Raw genomic sequence first — 19132 nt, forward strand, 5'->3', positions numbered from 1 at the left:
AAGCTTCTGATTGGAAGTGTTTATGTGAAACTTCCATTTTTATTTCATTGGCCAAAGAAAGTCACATGGATAATTTTGATGTTAGTGGGGTGGAGAAAAATAAGCCTTGCATAGGGAGAGGCAGTGAAAACTTTGAACAATCATATAATCTACCACAAGGACAGGTTCACCCACAAAGAAAGGGTTTAGATGCCCTAGTATGGCTCGATTGGAGAAATCTGAATACTGACTGCTGGCAGTTGGGAAGTGCTGAGACATTATAAGTCTCTGCAGCATCCTAATTATTCAGATGTTTGTCTCCAGTCCTCTCTTGGAGCCCGTGATCCCAGTATTGCACAGTCTCATCCAGAGACCTATATGCATCAGGAATGCCCACCTGTCTACTCCTGCGGCATTTCCCTGGACATTGAGTTGAGATTGTTGTTAGCAGAACACAGGTATGAGCATATGTGACCTCTTTAATGAGCAAATAAAGGCTTTCTGGAAGAATCCAAGTATAATCTTGTTGGTGGTGTATATGGAGCAGGAAGGTCCTGTGCAGTTTGAATACCCAATTGTCGGGGTCTCTTCAATGAGGAAAAGCTGCCATTTTAATTTTCATGGAGCAGATTGGAACCAAAATTTTCCTGAGCTTTACCTTTTTTTGGTAGCTGCAGCCTTGAAGTGGGATGATGGTGTTATAAGTGGTTTCCATGCCACCCGCATTCAGTTTCTCATTGTTACTTTGAAGTACCATTTCTTTTCAAAACTCCATGCCTTTCAAAGGTTCTTTCTCTGCTGCTTGGATTTTGTAGGTCTTACCCTCATAGTGAGCTCTTACTCATTCTTTTCTGTTAATATACAAAAAAATATGTCCCCAGTTAAATATTTATCACTTACATAGCACAAGTCTTATATAATCTTTAGAGACAAAAGATAAACTGATAGAAAACAAGATTTAAATTACCTTTAATTCCATGATCCAGAGATAACCATTGTTCTTGTTGCAGTGGCTAACCTTTCAGACTTTTTCTCCGTGAACCATCATCAACAGTATAAATGATATTATGTGCACAGCAATTACCAGTGTGGAGGCTGACAGCACAGCTGGCCCCCACTACTCATAACCTGATGGTCAAGTTATTCACATTCTCCAAATGTGTTTCTTCATCTGTAAGATGGTAATTTTACTTTCTCATATTGTTGTTAGGATTGAGTGAGTTATTCTTTATAAAGTTCTTAGAATACTGCCTAACATATTAAATGCTTAACATTGACAGGTATATTTTTTTCTGGATAATTTACATGTTAGTATATTTCTATATCAATATATCTGTAGTCATGCCATCTTTTTTAATGAAATAATTATGTTACAATAGCACTGTATAACATAGTTGTTTTAATCAATTTTATATGGTAGAATAGTTAGGGTGCTTTCAATTTATTTTTCATTATTATTGAAAAAACATACCCTCAAATATTTAACTAGGAGAAATCCTTAGAATTTGGGTCGCCAAGTCAAATACATGGCCAGTTTTATACCTTTTGCTGTAAATTTCCAGTACTCTCTCTGTAACATTTGCCAGAAGCCTCTGTGTCCACTATACCTGTGAATCCATTCAGTTTTAGTATTTTTCTTAATGACGCTTGCTTATCTGATAAGTGGAAACAATTGCCAAAATTTAATACAAATTTCTTTTAATTCTAGTCAAAATGAATGTTTAAAAAGTACCTTTATTAGAAATTTTTTTGCCTTTTTGCGGAGTGTCATCACCCATTTAAATTTCTTGTCCATTTTTCTATTGGTCAGTCGCACTCTTCTCTCAATCTCTTTCCCCTCTCTCCCCCTCTCTCCCCCTCTTTCTTTCTCTGATGGAAATAACTTTCCTAATTTCAAATGTGATACATGACAGTTGGAATATAGAAATATATAAAGGAGAAAAATGAAATTTCCCGTGAAACTCTTCCCCAAGACAGCTTTTATATACAGTTTGGTGTCTGTCTTTCAAGATTTACCAATGGTCCTCAACCTTTATTGTGCATTAGAATGTCTTGGAAAGCTTGTTAAAACACAGACTTCTGAGTTCCATACCTAAAGTTTTTGATTCAGTAGGTTTGGGGTAAGGCCTGAGAATTTGCATTTCAGACAAGTTTCAGATAATGCTGATGCTGCTGGTCTGGGAACCACAGTTTGAGAACCACTGTTGTATAGACACACGGACAAGGCACCCATACTGTTCAGTAACTTCCTATCTTTTGCTCAACTTATCACAGACAGTATTTATGTAGTTCTGACCCACCTCCGTATGTAGCGAAGTGCATCTTATTTGACATCAGAGGCATTTAAGTTGTTGCAATTTTATTATTATGATAGCAATGCATCAAAAATCTGTGTTCCTATTTGTCTGAATACTGTATTTGTGCAGGCTTTTCTGTAGGACAATTTCCTCGAAGTGGAATTGCTGGTAAACGGGCATGCTTATATAAAATTTGACACATTTCATTGTTCTCCAGAAAAATCGTACTGAAATTTACTTCTGCTTACTGGTGTAAGAGTTTCCTCACATACTGGGCAAAGACAGAGTGTGATCACTCTTTACCAGTCAGAGGAGAGACAAAGTACGTTTCACTTTTATTTTGATATAATTTCTTTTGTTGTTTGTGATGTTACACATTTTAAATGTTTATCCGGCCATTAGCATTGTTTCTTTTGGACATCATCTTTGTTCACTTTCATTCTTACTGTTTTATAAAAGCTAGTCATTTAATCATAGACAATCAGCTTTTAAGGTTGCAGATATTTTACCCGTTTATCATATAATTTTATTTGCCTTTTAAAAAATTTTATTTATTTTACTTTTGGCTGCATTGGGTCTTTGTTGCTGCGTGCGGGCTTTTCTCTAGTTGCGGCGAGCGGGGGCTACTCTTTGTTGCGGTGCACGGGTTTCTCATTGCAGTGGCTTCTCTTGTTGTGGAGCGTGGGCTGTAGGTACGCAGACTTCAGTAGTTGTGGCTCATGGGCTCTAGAGTGCAGGCTCAGTAGTTGTGGCGCATGGGCTTAGTTGCTCCGCAGCATGTGGGATCTTCCCGGACCAGGGCTCGAACCCGTGTCCCCTGCATTGGCAGGCGGATTCTTAACCACTGCACCATCAGAGAAGCCCTTTTTTGATGAAGAGAAAAATTTAATTTGCCTTATATTTTATGCGTATTTCTTTTCCTTCATGCACTTTTCATAATCTGGTATTATTTGTTTGTTCATTTATTTAACATACATTTTTTGCTCAGCTACTACATACTAGAAGCTTACCAAGGCACTGGGGATAGATAGTTAAAAATCTTGCCCTTTTGGAGCTTGTATTCTAGACAGTAAACGAAATAACAAAGAACTGATACAATGTTTTAGAAACTGATGAGTGCTATGGAGAAAAACAAAGCAGGGAAGGATGATGTGTATATTCACTTCGATTTTCTTCAGTTTATTATTATAATTTTATTTTTCAATTTTTCATTCATTTACAGATTATCTTGGTGTAAGACCTTGAGGTGTGGTTTAAGCCTGTCTTTTATCTAAATTTATTTCTTGAAAACATTGTTCTTTTCCTACATATCTGAAATATCTTTAGGGTGCACTGAACATATATATTTGGGTCATTTTCTTTTCTTTTTTCTTTTTTTTAAATTATGTTCCATTGATCTACCTCTGTTATGGTCTCAGGTACAGTTTTTTTAAATTGTCACTGTATATTTTATTCTCTAAAACTGCAACTTTCCCCCTTCTTATTCTTTTGCAATATTTTTTGGACTATTCTGATCTTCTTATGCTTGCTGATAAATTTTAGAATAATGTTGTGAAGTTCCAAATAAAATCACTTTGGGATTTTATTCAGTGATATTAAATTTGTAGGTCAATGTGTAAGGACTTAAAATCAGTTGATACAGTATTGAGTTGTCCTATCTAAGAACTTGGCTTATATAACAGCGTATTCTGTTAGCTTTATATTCTCCATCAAAGGGTAAATATTTTTCATCTGGGTTGTGTGCATTTTTCTCCAAAGTTATTTCAAGGTGTTTTACATTTTTTGTTGCTATTGTAAATGCGGTAATCGGGTATCATGTTTTTTAACTGGATATTATTGCCATCTGGGGAAGCTAGAAGATTTTAAATTATATGCATAATTTAATATATAAACATATAATAATTTAATGATATGTATCCTGGACCCCCTACTGAACAATTGTAATAAGTTTAGTGGAATCTGGATTTCTAAGTGGTGTGTATGATCCACAAATAATGTTATAGTTACCTCTTCCTTTCCAAAATTTATCCAGTATTGCTTTGTCTTATATTTTCACGTTGCCAACGATTTCTAGAATGATGTTAAAAGAAAAACTGAGACAATTTCCTTCTCCTGTTCTTGACTTTAATGAGAATTCCTCCGTCCTATCATCACTGAATATGATGGAACTGACGTTTCTCAAGCACTTAATATTTTCCAGGTGATGCACTGTGCTAGGTGCTGGAGGTCAGGAGAATTTTATGTGCAGATTTTTCAGCACTCAGTTCATGACTTTGGTGCTTTAATGATGCGCCTTCCTCACAAGGGAGGTTTTTACTTTTATTTTTTTAATTCATTCCTCATTTTATTGAGTTTTCTTACAGACTTTTCTTTTCTTTCATGAAAGGTCATCAGTGAGGGCTTCATTTTCTCGGTCAGTTTCTGTCAAGAGAGTTTCTTTTTTGTTGCTTTCACCAGGGAGTTTCAACTTACCCGAATATACAGTCGCCTGGTTGCAACAGGTTTTCATCAGAACTGCATACAGTTGGCCCTCCTCATCCAAGGCTTCCACATCCTCAAATGGGGAAACATCGGGTGGGTGAGTGGATGGGGGATCCAGAAAGTTCTGAAAAGCAAAACTTGTATTTGCTGCGCTGCGTATCGGTAGGGGTCCTGGAACCAATTTGCGCGGTATCAAGGTGTATCCAGATGTGGCTGTATTTTCACTTTTTTCTTTGGTTCGTAAATGAGCTCTTCCCTTTTGTAGTTTTTAGGTTCCTTCTGTTTGTGCCCCCACTTTCTGTTCTCTGTCTCTCTGTCCCCCCGCTGCCCACCCCTCCCTCTAGAGGCAGACTAGCCTCTGGGTGTGAATTCCAGCTCTGTTCCCAGGCTTCATAACCCTGAGCAGGTACCTAGCTTATTAAGGCCTCAGTTTGCTCATCTGCAGAATGCAGCTTATAAAAGGTCTGCCTCATCTGTGTGAAGTGAGGACCGACTGTGATCACCCTGGCTGTGGTCATATAGTTTCTATCCCATTGGTCCTATGTTCTTCCTCAGGGTTTTGAGTTTGTATTTTGCCTCACCGTCATCAACATATTTATAGGAACCACTATAAAAGTCATTTCTAATTAATTTTATCTCCTTTCCTTTTTCTTGTGCATTCAAAAAGAGCTTCTTCAATTTGCTTTGCTCAACAAGGTGTTGAAATTTCCTGTATTGTCAATTCAGCTGTTTGGCCCCTTTAATGTTTTAATTCTGCAAACTGTTCTTTCTTTCCTTGAATTAATTCCCTAACTCTATCAGCGTCTCTTTTATTTCTCCCGCAGTAACTTGCCTTATTATTTCCTGTTATTTTACAGGGTCTGTGTTTTCGATGATTTCCTTGAGAGTGAAAAGCAGATGGTATCTAAAATTTCCCTAGTAGTTTTTCTTGAAAATATGATCCTCCTCTGCTTGTTGTATGTTATGTTTAAATCCTCCTTCAAAGTTCCACATTCTTTTCACAAGCCTCTTGTGGTGGTGGAGGTGGTGTTCGTTCTCTTTTAAATTTATCCTTGAATGTGGACAGTCATGTTCCAGCTTGTCACTTGCCCCAGAATCGCACAGCATTTTTCTAGGGTTTTATTCTGTTTGCCCTTATGTCCTCTGGGGTCCTTATCTTTGATCACGTAACATGAATGATGAAGTGAAATAATGTTTAATGAGCTTCATTCACTGGCTAACGCTTGCTACTAGCACTTAATAATTGTTAATTACTATTATTGTTATTACAGTATTTTCTCCAGCTGGAGAGGAGGATGACCTAGGTTGGCATTAGAAGGTCAAGGAGACCACAGCCTCAGGTAGGATGCAAAGGGCCTTTGGGGACCAAGGCAGTCCAATCAGCAACTTCTCTGTCTGTTAAAACTCTGGTTCCTGTGTCTGTTTGGTTGCTGGGTAACAAAGCGGTGTGACTGAATCAGGCTCCTTTCGTGATGCTATTTACTGGTTACTGACTTGGGGCTTCCTATCCTAAGAGAGCCCTTATGGGATGCTGTTGAATTTCCCTTACACACCTGAAGTAATTCCCACTTGGTCATGGTGTATAATTCTTTTTATACATTGTTGAATTAGCTAATATTTTTAAAAGGTTTTTGCATCTAAGTTCATGAGAAATATTGATCTGTATTTTTCTTTTTGGTATTGTCTTTGTCTCTTTTTTTTTTTTAAACAAGATAGTACCGGTTTCATGAAGTGATTTCAAAAGTGGTCCCTCTTCTACTATTTTTGAGAAGAGATTATGTACAATTGGTGTTTATTCTTGAAATGTTTGGTAGAATTTTCCAGTAAAACCACCTACGTCTGGAGATTTCCTTTTTCGGTACTGTTAAAAATACGAATTCAATTTCTTCAATGGTTATAGGACTATTCAAACTTTCTGTTTCGTCTTCATTGATTTTAGCAGCTTGTGGTTTTTGAGGAATTGTCCATTTCTTCTAAGTTGATAAGTTTATGAATGTAAAGTTGTACATGGTTGATCCTTATTATTGTTTTCATGTTTCTAAGATCTGTAGTGGTATCCCCTGTTTCATTTGTGATATTGGTGAATTTTGCCTTTGCTATTTTTATTTTCGCCAGTTTTTCTTGAGTTTTACCAATATTACTGATTATTTTCAAGGAAGCAGTTTTTCATTTTGTTGATTTCTCCATGTTTTCTTATTTTCAATTTTGTTGAGTTTTGCTCTTATCTTTATCATTGCTTCTGCTTGCTTTGGGTTTATTTTGTTCTTTTTCTAGTTTCTTGAGGTAGAAGCTTAGCTTTTTTTAAATTAACTTTTATTTAAAAAATTTTTGGGGGGGTTTTTATTTTTTTTTTTAATATCTTTATTGGAGTATAATTGCTTTACAATGTGTGCTAGTTTCTGTTGTACAACGAAGTGAATCAGCTATAAGTATACATATATCCCCATATCCCCTCCCTCTTGAGCCTCCCTCCCATCCTCCCTATCCCACCCCTCTAGGTCGTCACAAAGCATCGAGCTGATCTCCCCGTGCTATGAGAAGTTTAGCTTTTTGATTTGCTGTTTTTCCTTTTTTCTGAAGTAAACATTTAATGCTATAGATTTTGCTGACAGCTCTGCATTAGCTGCATCCCAAATATTTTGATATTTTGTATTTTCATTTTTATTTAGTTATAAGTAATTTTTATTTCCTTTGAGACTTTCCCTTGGACTCATAAATTTTTTTTTTTAGAAGCATGGTGTTCATTTTCCAAGTGTTCAGAGATTTTACCTGTTGTCTTTCTATTATCTCTTTTTAGTTTGGTTCCACGGTGGTCAAAGAAAATTCTTTGTATGATTTCAATTTTTTAAAATTTCTTGAGATATATTTTATACCTCAGAGTATGCTCTCTCTTGGTGAATGCTCTATGGTGATTGAAAAAATATATATGGAATGTTCTACATGTGTCTGCTAGATACTGTTGGCTGATTGTGTCCAGAACTTCTATTCCTTTGCTGATATTCTGTCTAGTAGTTCTATCATTTGCGGAGATTGGGGTGTTAATGCCTCCAACCCTAACTGTGGATTTATCTGTTTCTCCTTTAAAAAAAAAAACTATCTTTTTTTTTTTTTTTTGAGGCTTTGTTGTTTGGAGAGTACACATTCAGGATCATTCTCTTATTCATTTTTATATTTCTAATACAGTGCCCACATGTAATATAGCCTTTCAGCAGATATTGCCTGAATGACTTAGCAAGTTAAAATTAAATAAGTACATAAGTGAAAGATGGAAAATGTTTCACTTTCTCAAGCTGTGATTTTTTTTCCCCCCTTGGTTGTACAAATTATGCATCATATAGTTTTCAATTAAATCTTATTCCTCATTTATGTTTTTTAATGTTGATTTAAAAATTAAGTTTGAGAAGGATCAAAACTTAGTTGAAGAAGCATGGACTTTGGGTGAGACAGATTTGATTTTAAATATCCGCTGTGTGGTCAAACACATAATTTAGCTTCTTTAATTCTCAGATTCTTAGTTGGAAAATGAAAAAGACGGCACTCTGTCAATTGGGAAACAGTTGGTGACAATTGACAGAACTGCTGGCTTAAATAACAACAAAAATTGGTTTCTTTAACAGAAAATTTTGGAAGTAACTCATTCCAGGTGTGGCTTGATCTAGTCAGAGCTTCATTTTCTCATCAGGGAATGTAGCTATATTTTTTGTGATTCTCTGTAATTTTGGTCTTCAGTGGCAGTTGTATCCTTAGAGTGGCTTCCCTCATAGTAGCAGAAATAACGTCTCAGGGTCTCACTTTCCCATCACAGTTTACATAGAAAGGGTGAACATCTCCTTGGGCAGCTCCTACAGGAACATCTTCCTCATAAGGACCCCAGACATTTTTCTTGCTTCTCATTGGCTTTCACTGGATCACATGACCTTCCCTGAACCAATCACCAAGACTATTAAGAAGGAACTGAGGGTGCTGTCAGTCCCAGTCAAACCACTTGGCTGAAAATAGGGGTCTTTCCTGGGTCTAAATGGGAAACGGGTGCAGAGGAGGCAGACAGATACGTGTCTGTTGTAGTTGCCAGTGTTTCAAAGTTGCTATGAAGATTAGAAATAATATGCAGGGGGTACCCTTTGTAGTGCCTGGCATTATTCATTACATGTCAGATGACTCTTGATATTATAATGATGATGATTATGAGTAGGAGTTAGTAATATTAGTAAATGTCTCCAGGAAGTTCTTAGAACAATATTATAGGGATGCCTTCAGTATAAGTTGAGGTCTGAAAGTGTTTTAATCAAAAATGACACTAACTTTTGAGGTCTGGTGAGATCTAACAACAGTGGACTCTTAAGTGATCTTCCCGTCTGTGGTCTAACCTCCTTCAGACCATTCTCCGTGTTGCCTCCGAATTCCTAACCCGTAAATCTGATCAAATCACTCTCCTGCTCAAATCTTCAGATGACTCTCCTTGTCTGTAGCAGCGGTCCCCAACTTTTTTGGCACCAGGGACCGGTTTCCTGGAAGACAGTTTTTCCCTGGACGGGGGTGGGGATAGTTCAGGCGGTAATGCCAGCCAGCGATGGGTCAGGCCGTAATGCGAGCCAGCGATGGGTCAGGTGGTAATGCGAGCGATGGTTCAGGCGGTAATGCCAGCCAGCGATGGGTCAGGCGGTAATGCGAGCGATGGTTCAGGCGGCAACGCCATGGGTCAGGTGGCAACGCGAGCGATGGGTCAGGCGGTAATGAGAGCGATGGGTCAGGCGGTAATGCCAGCCAGCGATGGTTCAGGTGGTAATGCCAGCCAGCGATGGGTCAGGTGGTAATGCGAGCGATGGTTCAGGCGATAATGCCAGCCAGCGATGGTTCAGGCAGTAATGCCAGCCAGCGATGGGTCAGGCCGTAATGCGAGCAGTGGGGAACGATGTGGAGCGGCAGATAAAGCTTTGCTGGCTCGCCCGCCGCTCACCTCCTGATGTGCGGCCCAGTTCCTCATAGGCCACGGACTGGTACTGGTCCGCGGCCCGGGCGTTGGGGACCCCTGGTCTATAGCAGTGCTCTTCAGACTTTATTTGAATATGAATCACATGGAGTGTTTTTAAAATTCAGATTTTGATTTGATCAATAGTAATATGCTCCCAGATAATGTTGGTGTTGATATTGCTGCTCTGAGGATGCATCTTGAGAAACTAGGTCTGTAGGACAAAGAACAAACACTGTGTGGCAAAGACCCTCAATAATCTGACCTCACCGACATCCCAAACCTCATTTCCCATCATGTCCCAACCTGCACTACACACTGCAGCCTTGCCTAAATGCCACAGGTATTTGCAGCCCATTGAACTTTTTCATACCCTTCCTTTTGCCTAGAAACTGCATCCCCTCTGCCGTCTTCCTTTCCAAGTTTTACTATTGCCTAATAATCTTCCAGTCTTTTGTTGGAAAGTTTATTTGACATGCCTTTCTGTATTCAATCACGAGATTATCCCATAAATCCTCATAGTTTTTTCTTGCCTCTCCCCTCCTATAGAAATACTATTTTCTTGATAATTGAAAGGGCTGTTTTGTTGTTTGTTTGTTTTTATGTTAGTAAAACCAACAGAAACAGTTTATTCTGGGCTGGATCCATGTATTATCACATTCAGTCTCATCTGACCCTCACATCTACTCTGTGAGGTAGGTACTTCTCAATGTGTCAGACAAGACTCCCACTTGCAAAGGACAGAGTCCAGAGACTCAATTTAATTGACCTTTAAAAAAGAGGATTTTATTGGTTCATATCACTGAAAATTCCTGGTGGTAGGTATGGTTACATTTATGGTTCAACCCACAGACTGGATAAACAATATTTTTTACAGCTATCTGACAAAGAACCCATGTCCAGAACGTATAAAGAATGCCTACAAATTTTACAATACAAATACACAAGCACCTTAAAATGAGCAAAAGCCTTGAACGTACACTTCGTAAAAGAAGATATACAAATAGCCAATAAGTGGATGGAAAGGGTGTTCAATGTCATTAGTCACCAAGGAATACAAATTCCAACCACAATGAGATACCATTTTACGACCACTAGAATGGTAAAAACAAACAAAACAAAACCCAAAATTGGCAAAAGCAAGAGTTAGGATATGGAGAGGCTGCAGGAACATTATGTTGCTTGCTGGGGGAAGTATCAAATGTTACAACCATTTTGGAGGATTGTTTGTTAATTTCTTATAAAGTTAAACATCCATTTACCCAATGACCCAGAAATTCCACTCCTGGATATTTACCCAAGAGAAATGTAATCATGTGGCCACAAAAAGACCTGCCCAGCAATGCTCACAGCAGCTATATTCACAATAGCCAAACTCTGGAAACAACCCAAATGTCCTTCATTGGGTGAAAGAATAGACAAATTGTGGATATACAGAGGCAATGGAATACATAACAACAACAATAAGGGAATATATATGACATATATATTATAGGGAATATATATGATATATATGACAACATGAATGTATAATTATGATGTTGAGATGAAGCCAGACACAAAAAGATACTTATGTATGAAAATAATTATCCACGGTCATAGAAATAAGAAGTGGTTGTTTCTGGGGTGGGGGGATTGATCTGAAAGGGGCCTAAAGGGACTTCCTGGGGTGATGGAAGTGTTCTAGGTCTCGTTTTCAGTGGAGTTTACTTGGACGTACACAGTTGTCCAAACCCATCAAACTAAACACTTAAGAACTGCATCTTATCATAAGAAAACTCTACCTCAAAAAGATAATTATGTAATACAGTGGAAACTTAAACAAGAACGAGAAAGACTTGTGGGACAGACAGAAATACAAGATGCTCACCGCTGTCATTTCCATTTCATGGTGAAGATAAATTTGAAATCACGTCATGCACAATTCACCTAGCTAGTAAGTGGTGTGCAAAGACTCCAGAAACTACACATGAATCACCTCGTTACCCATCTTTCTTGCATCTACCACAAGACCTGGTGTGTAGCAGGAGTACAAAGAATGGTTGTAGAGTGAATGAACATATTCGCAATGAGTGCTGGTGTAGTTGTGCCTTACCCAGGCAATGGAGCCACAAATTCAGGAAGGTATGAGGAATATAAAGATGTGTCCTCATGCTAGGGTTGGTGCAAGGACTGGTCTTCCTACCTCCAGCCCAGGAATAGTTCATTTGTTCTGTGAGGGAAATGTGTCCGGGACAGTCGGATGTGCGGGACTCGCTGGATGGAGAGCATGACGGCGGATGGACCATGATCACCATGCAGTGATGTATCTGGTTCCATGTATGGTGCAGATGGTGCAGAAAGCGAATCTGAACCACACTGCCTGTCTCACTGCTCTGGAATGGGAAATGAGAAACAAGAACATTTATCTCCTTGAGAGAAGAGTGCCCGGTGATTTTTCTGCACCAGGGGTTGTGTCTCTTCTTTGCTTAAACACACCCTTGTGTTCCACATTGTTGAAGCATGAATTCCACCCAAGCAAAGCTGTCCAGAGTTTGTGGGGCCCTCCATATGCAATTTTGGGGAAGACCCTCTTTAAGCAAAATGGAAATTAAAATATATTTCAAATTAAAAAAAAAAAGACCATCTGAATATGTTGTAGGGTTCCTCCCAAGGTCTTGGACTGGCCCCAAGCATGTGAGGGGCTAACTGAAACTTCAGTGTCATTAGCTTCAAGGTAAAATGGCCTCTTTGCCCAAGGATTCTCCCATAATCTGCTTCCTTCCTATCTCACTCAACTCATCCTGTTACAACTCATATCTCCAACCCTCCACCCAGCTCCAGCCTCATGGAACTCTCACTATTCCCTGAATGTACTAGGCTATTGGTTTTCAACAGCCATTTAACCCAGTGTTCCCTTTTTATAAAAAATATTTTGTAGGACCCCCTGAAATGAAATTCATAGATAATGTAACCAATCCACATGTATAATTAAAAAATCTATGTGACCTAATTGTAATATAAAGGAGAAATTAAAATGAAAGGAATTTATTATAAAATAATATACATACCACTGTGTAAATGCTTGTTCATGACTGTACCAAAGGGCTAAACATGTACTTACGATTTACTACCCTCCCCTTGTCTTTCCTCCACTGCCCTGCGGGCTTTGGTACCTTCAGTGTTAGCGAGCATTCCATGAGACCATTTCCAGCTCTGCCCTTAGCATACCCTCTGCCTTCTCTCTGGACTGCCTTTCCCCCACTGTCCTAGCTTTTAAAATCCTCCACAATCAAGGCTCAGGTGGTGGCCCTCATCCAGAAGCTTCCCTTGACAGCTGACTGCTCCAGCGGTGATCAATACCATTGCCATCTGTACCTCTGACATCCGTCCAGACTTGTGGTTTGCCCTGGCTGCACCACGGCGTTCCTACTGATGGCCGATCTGATTAATAGTATTAATCATTTATGTCCAAAGCTAGAGATGCTGACAGAATTACAGGACTTCAGACAGAGATAAGTCTAGAAGCGGCTCTATTTATGAAGCCAGAGGTTAGAACCAAAAGGTAAGGAGAAGCATATGAGTCTCTCTTACACTAATTTTGGAGTCAGCGTGTCCTTGCCTGTGAAAGCTCAGATTGAATCTCAGCTCTTTCTTTTACCAGCGGTGTGATCTTGGGCAGGTTACTTACCCTCCCTGCGCCCCAGTTTTCACATCTGCAAACGTTACTGAGTCCAAGGTCATACTGCTCGCCAGACGACAGGCTGATAAATCGAGAGCTGAGGTGTTGGGGCAAGGAATAGCAACTTTATTCCGAAAGCCAGCAGACTGAGAAGATGGTGGACTTGTGTCCCAAAGGACCATCTTCCCCAAGTTAGAATTCAAGCTTCTTTTATACTGAAAGGGGAGGGGGTGTGGTTTGTTGTTGCAAACTCCTTGGTGCCAGAATCCTTTGTTCTTGCAACTGTCCAGGTAGGTCAGGTCAGGATGTTCCTGTAAACCTCCAACAAGACAAATGTTCTTCTCTGTTCTGCAACCTTTTATCTCTATATGAATGGAAAACTGTTACACCTTTAAAGGCCAGAGCCTTGAGAATGGGCTATTCTGTGTACTTCAGGCTATAGGCGACATTCTTAACTTGTAGCAACAGCAATAGAATATAAGGGTTACAATGAAAGAAACAGATCCAGTATGGAGTCAGATTCATTCTGCCCTATTACCCAAGGTGAGGTTAATAACAGTACCTACCTTATAGGGCTGTTGAGCTAATGAAGTGAGGGATGCTTGCAAAATGCTCACACAAAGACTGGCACTTCAGATACTATGATTTCAGAACATGCATACCCTCAGATTCCTGGGTAGGCTAGTACAGGGGTTGGCAAGTTTGTTCTGTAAAGGACCAGATAATAAATATTTTAGGCTTTGCTGTCATACAGTGTCTGCTACAACTACACAACTCTGCTGTTGTAGCATAAAAGGAGGCTCAGACAATATGTAAATGAGCGGGTGTGTGTGTTCCAGTAAAATTGTGTTTGCAAAGACAGACAGCAGGGTGGATTTGGTCCATGGGCTATGGTTTTCCCATCCCTGTCCTAAAGGATGGGCTAACAGGATGGTCTGTACCCAGAAGAAGGGCAGTATCACATAGCAGTTAAAAGCCTGGGCTATGTATATATGTCTCTTGTTTTTCTTTTAAGAAAAATAGGATCATATTTTACAATCTGTTTTGTACCCTGTTTTCTTTTTATGTATCAGCATATAGAGCACATATTGTAAATAAGTAAATGTATTTATGCATATTCATTTTTATTGCCTACACTAGTAATTTATTGTATATGGATGAACCATCATTTATTTGGCTCTTCATCTGCTGCTGGAGATATAGCTCCAGTTTTACTTATTGTGGTTTATAATTATGCATTTGTGATATGATTTACTTAATATTTTTCTCCTATGAGACTGTTCCTGGAACTTGGGAGTCATAAAACCCTTGCCTTGGCACTCAGTGCCATCTTGGGGAAGTTAGTTGACTTCTCCTGGCCAAAATTTCTTCACCAGTGAAATGTGGATCCAGCAGAGTGTTGGGAGGGACCGCTGACTTAATGTTTGTAAAAGACCACGGAAATTGCAGAGTAAATGTTCTACCAGTCCAAAGTATCTCTAGGGTGGCAAGCATCTTTTCTGGCCTACATGTCATTTATTTTGGCCAAGGAGAGAATATGCCCATTTCCTATGAGAGGTGTCAGTTCTATTATATGTCAAGAGATAAGAATAAACAGTGCTGCTGTAAAGATCTTCGATAAAGAAATGAGAAAGTTGGAAAATAAAAGCAAGAGGGAAAAGAAACTCCCTGGGTGTCTATATTTAGCCACCGTGTGACACTGTAAAAGCTCCCGATTTTGGGTCTGGTTGTTCAGTTAAGTCTTGATTTCTTTCTGCTTTCACTCCCGCTTTCTACCTTTGTGTTTCTCATCCAGAGATGCTCTCAGGAGTGGTGATTCCTGAAGACAGGCCTGTGCTGGCAGGCTGGGGTGTGTGAAGAGGGGACAGATTAAAGAGAGGGACAGAGAGGATGGAGGTCAAACTTACTATGAAAAGCTCACTTCAAAGAACTAAGCAGGGTGTGAACTGCCCGGGCATACAGACTGGGGTTCCTACAGGACTCCAGACTCTTCACCACCTGCATGAGAGGCAGGGGAACTGAGGCAGAAGAAAGGAAGTCAGAGAGGATTGGCCTAGGGTCCCCCAATCCCCAGCTGTTGGTAAGACCATCATCTTCCCAGGAGCATTTGGCTTAAGAAACACAGTAGGGTTGATCCATTGGTGGGGGCTTCAGAGTCTGCAACTCTGCAAGGCTGGGAAGAACCGTAACACACACACACACAGACAATGTGTTATCACACAAAGAGTTTTCCTCCATCAACCCACTGCAGTCACGGCCTTCGCGCTTATATGACATTTGAGGGTTGCCCTGGGTGATGCTGCAAACCACAAAGGGTCATGACCCCACCAGGGCCTGGATGGTTTCTGTTGATGTGTGTCTGGCCTGCAGAGAGGCAGCTTTCCAAAGATGAAGTACACTTAAGAGATCACAGATCCTCCCCACCCCCTGCCCCTGGAAGTCTTGTGTCCATTCCTTCCTCATTCTAATGGGATCATCAGACTGACTTCTGCCTGTGAAAATGCGTGTCCCGTCTGTCTTGTGCTGGTGATGCCATGGTCATTCATCCATGGAATCTAGTCATCACTCAGAGGTGCGGTCCCGGGTGAAATTTCAGCTTCACGTGCTCCAGGGATGCTCTGGAAGGAAGTGGTTTCTCATTCATAACCCGAAGGCTCTTACTAATGGGAGAGATGTCTTTCATTCACACCACGGGTTGGCTGTTTGTAGAACAGACAGGGCAAGGGATTCAACATTCATTACAGAGGCTGATCCTGGCCTGGAGTCCTGAGGAAACGCCCGCCGAGTAAAAAGGATTTAAATTATCTTCCTCCTCCTGCTGAATGTTTAGATCTCTAGAAATGTATCATTCTCCCATCCCACCAGCTCATGATGATTCTCATGTCATGTGCAGAGAGAGGGATGGTCCAGGCCCTGAGTTTGACCCACTGACAATTGCTTACTGACCTCCTATGACCTACCTGCTTATCGTTGATGTTCCTGCACCTAGAGAAGGCAGATCTGGGTTCAAACACCTGTCCTGCTATTTAGCAAATGAAAGAATTGAGGTAACTTAGAGCAGCGGTCCCCAGTCTTTTTGGCACCAGGGACTGGTTTCGTGGAAGACCGTGTCCCACAGATGGGGGATGGATGGTTCAGGCGGCAGTGCCAGCAGTGGGGAGCGATGGGGAGCGGCACATGAAGACTCACGCACTCGCCGGCCGCTCACCTCCTGCTGTGTGGCCCAGTTCCTCACAGGCCCAGTAGCAGTCTGCGGCCTGGAGGCTGGGGACCCCTGACTTAGAGAACCTTGTTTTTTTTTTTTTTTACTGATTTTTTTTTATAACTCTCTTGCCTGACAACTTCCTCAGGACCAATACCTTTAGAAACATGCTTTTATTTCTCCTGCAGTCACAGCTGGGGAACTTTGCATATTTGAGATTTCTTCTCTAGTTGGATGAATCTGATGCCTCATAGACTGGCTTCCTAAATCTACTTGTTTTTTGTCCTCCCCTGTATTCATGGTACATGATATGTCTACGTCTGATCTCTTCCTTGGAGCTTCTGCAGGTCAGAGGACAGTCCCAGGGAAGCCCAGCCCTTCCCAGACTTCCTTTTAGGGGGATGGCCTCATGGCCCTTTGAGGATAAAAAGGCTACCTGCACAGGCTTCTCAGCAGCAGGACTGGCTTCATGGATGTGCAATCTGTGTAGTTTCTCAGGTCCACATGCTTAGAACTGTGCTTGGTTTAATGCTCTGCCATCACCACTTTGACATTTTTGAACATGTGGACCTACATTTTCATTTTGCATTGGGTCCTGCAAGTTATGTAGCTGATCCTGCTCAACAATTTCACCACGGACATCTCGGTTCAGATTGTTCTTTGTTGGGGGCTGTCCTGTGCATTGCTGGGTCATTGGCAGCATCTCTCGCCTCTACCTAATAGATGACGGTAGCAACACCTCCCTCCCACTTATGACACCAGATGTGTCTCCAGACATTGCCAAGTGTTCCCTCAGGGTCAAAGTCATCCCCTGCTGTGAACCACTGGGCTAGAGAGATCCCTCTAGTCCCCCTACAGTGTGTCTGTATCGCAACACTTGTTTCTCCATACGCGGGAGGGGTAGTGGGGCTGGTGGTGTTCCTCTGGGTTCTTGCTTTCATTTTCATAACAATAAGCTGCTTTCTCAGGCAGAGACTTGCAATTCAGACCCCAATTTCTTTTTGACATTTAGTCCTATCCCTGCTTTGTTGAAAAAGGATTCCTAGAAATTTGTACCAATGGTCATATTTGTGCCCTTGATTCTTTTCGCCCAGGGATTTCTTTCTAGTCACAGGATGCACTTACACATTGTATTTTCTGCTTCCTGATTTCCCTCAGGGCTTAGGTTTCTGAAATTCAAAGGTCTAAATTTTTCAAAGACAAAAGCAAGAGAAGGACTCCGTGCTTCTCTCTGTTTAGCCACCCCTTGACAATGACTGTTATCTGTCCAAAAGCAAGAAGGGCCACAGGTAAAAGGAAATACGGGAATGAGGTGTGAATCTCATTACACAACTCTTCCCGGTCTTAATTTTCCTTTAATCATTTGGGATGATTTATTATATATTGGATTTATATGAGTTGCCGGAAATCTCCTCTAAGGCCACTATTCTTTATATATTTACATATTTTTGCCTTTTCAGTTTTTATTTAAATCAGAAAATAAAAAATAAAATGCAGTGTGTGTGTGTGAAAAAAAAAATCAGAAAGTAATCAAATTTATATACAGTCTAGAAAACAATAGAAGACCTGACAAGAGTGGTCTGCAGTACATTTAGGAGGGAACAAGGGCGGATGGAGCTAGCACTGTATCTGGCAACAGAGTGTGGGTGGCCTGGTGTTGTCTTGGTAGCCCTGGAGAAACAGGACTGAGTGGAGAGTGAAACTCACTGAGTTCGGGGCTGGGAGCACCCTGGCTAAACCACACATCCCTGCATGACAAACACAATAACAGAGAGGCCTGTTAATGAGGTGGCCTGGCTCAGACAGACTCAGGACACTTCCAGGGAGAGCCAAGGCCTGGCCTGGATACTCTGTGAGCAAATCCAATCTTCCCATGTCCTGTCCATGGCCCCCAAGTAGAGCCAGATGTGGGACACTGCCAGCTTGACAGTGAGAGAGCACTGACACAGGCCCACCTTCCACCTCTCTGCAGACATGCCCACAGTGGATGAAGAGCCCCTCAGTCTGCTGGTCACTGCATCACCACCATCAGCCTGGTGTTCTCCTGAGACATAGCTCTGACTTCAAAGAACATCTTCTATAGAACTTGTGCGTGCAGTGACCACCAGATTCTTGAACACACAGTTGGCCACACAGCTTCTCCAGTAACTACTCCCAAGGCACCAGTGGTTTTTCTTCCTCCTCGGGCATCAGGGCATGCTGGACTCAGGGTGAAGGGAGTGGACTGAGCTGGCCGAGTCAGAGCAGTACTGATGGATGACACAGGGCATGTGGTGGTGCTTGTCCAGTGGCAAGGAGGGGAGCATCGATAGTGACAACTGTATACGCTGGTCCCCTTGTTCCTCGTGATGGTGATGGCCAGGGGCTCAAAGGTCATTTCCATGGTGATGATATCCAGGCTGGGGGACTGGTGGTTCCCTCCCAGAGCAGCAGTTGTAACAGAGATTCTTGCTCATGCTTATGCTCCAGAGTTTATCCCCCGCAGCGTGACTGTCCCAGAGCAGCGCTTCCCCCATCCTTTGTCCGTGTGCTCCCTCTGTGTT

The 19132-nt window shown here is 41.1% G+C and overlaps 1 protein-coding gene across 4 annotated transcripts in view; it reads left to right on the forward strand.

The window, feature by feature from the left end:
- Positions 1 to 19132, forward strand: part of HS3ST4 (heparan sulfate-glucosamine 3-sulfotransferase 4) — a gene marked incomplete at its 5' end in the record, with an annotated part of 758541 nt that overhangs the window by 457481 nt on the left and 281928 nt on the right. For 3 of the 4 annotated variants that reach the window (XM_082362562.1, XM_082362563.1, XM_082362564.1), the window contains one exon: positions 6029 to 6097. The exons of the other annotated variant lie outside the window; for it this stretch is intronic. The remainder of the gene's footprint in view (positions 1 to 6028; positions 6098 to 19132) is intronic. 4 annotated transcript variants of the gene reach the window in all.

The sequence above is a fragment of the Balaenoptera borealis genome, assembly GCF_965194805.1.
Source record: "Balaenoptera borealis genome assembly, chromosome: 16".
Lineage (NCBI taxonomy): Eukaryota > Metazoa > Chordata > Mammalia > Artiodactyla > Balaenopteridae > Balaenoptera > Balaenoptera borealis.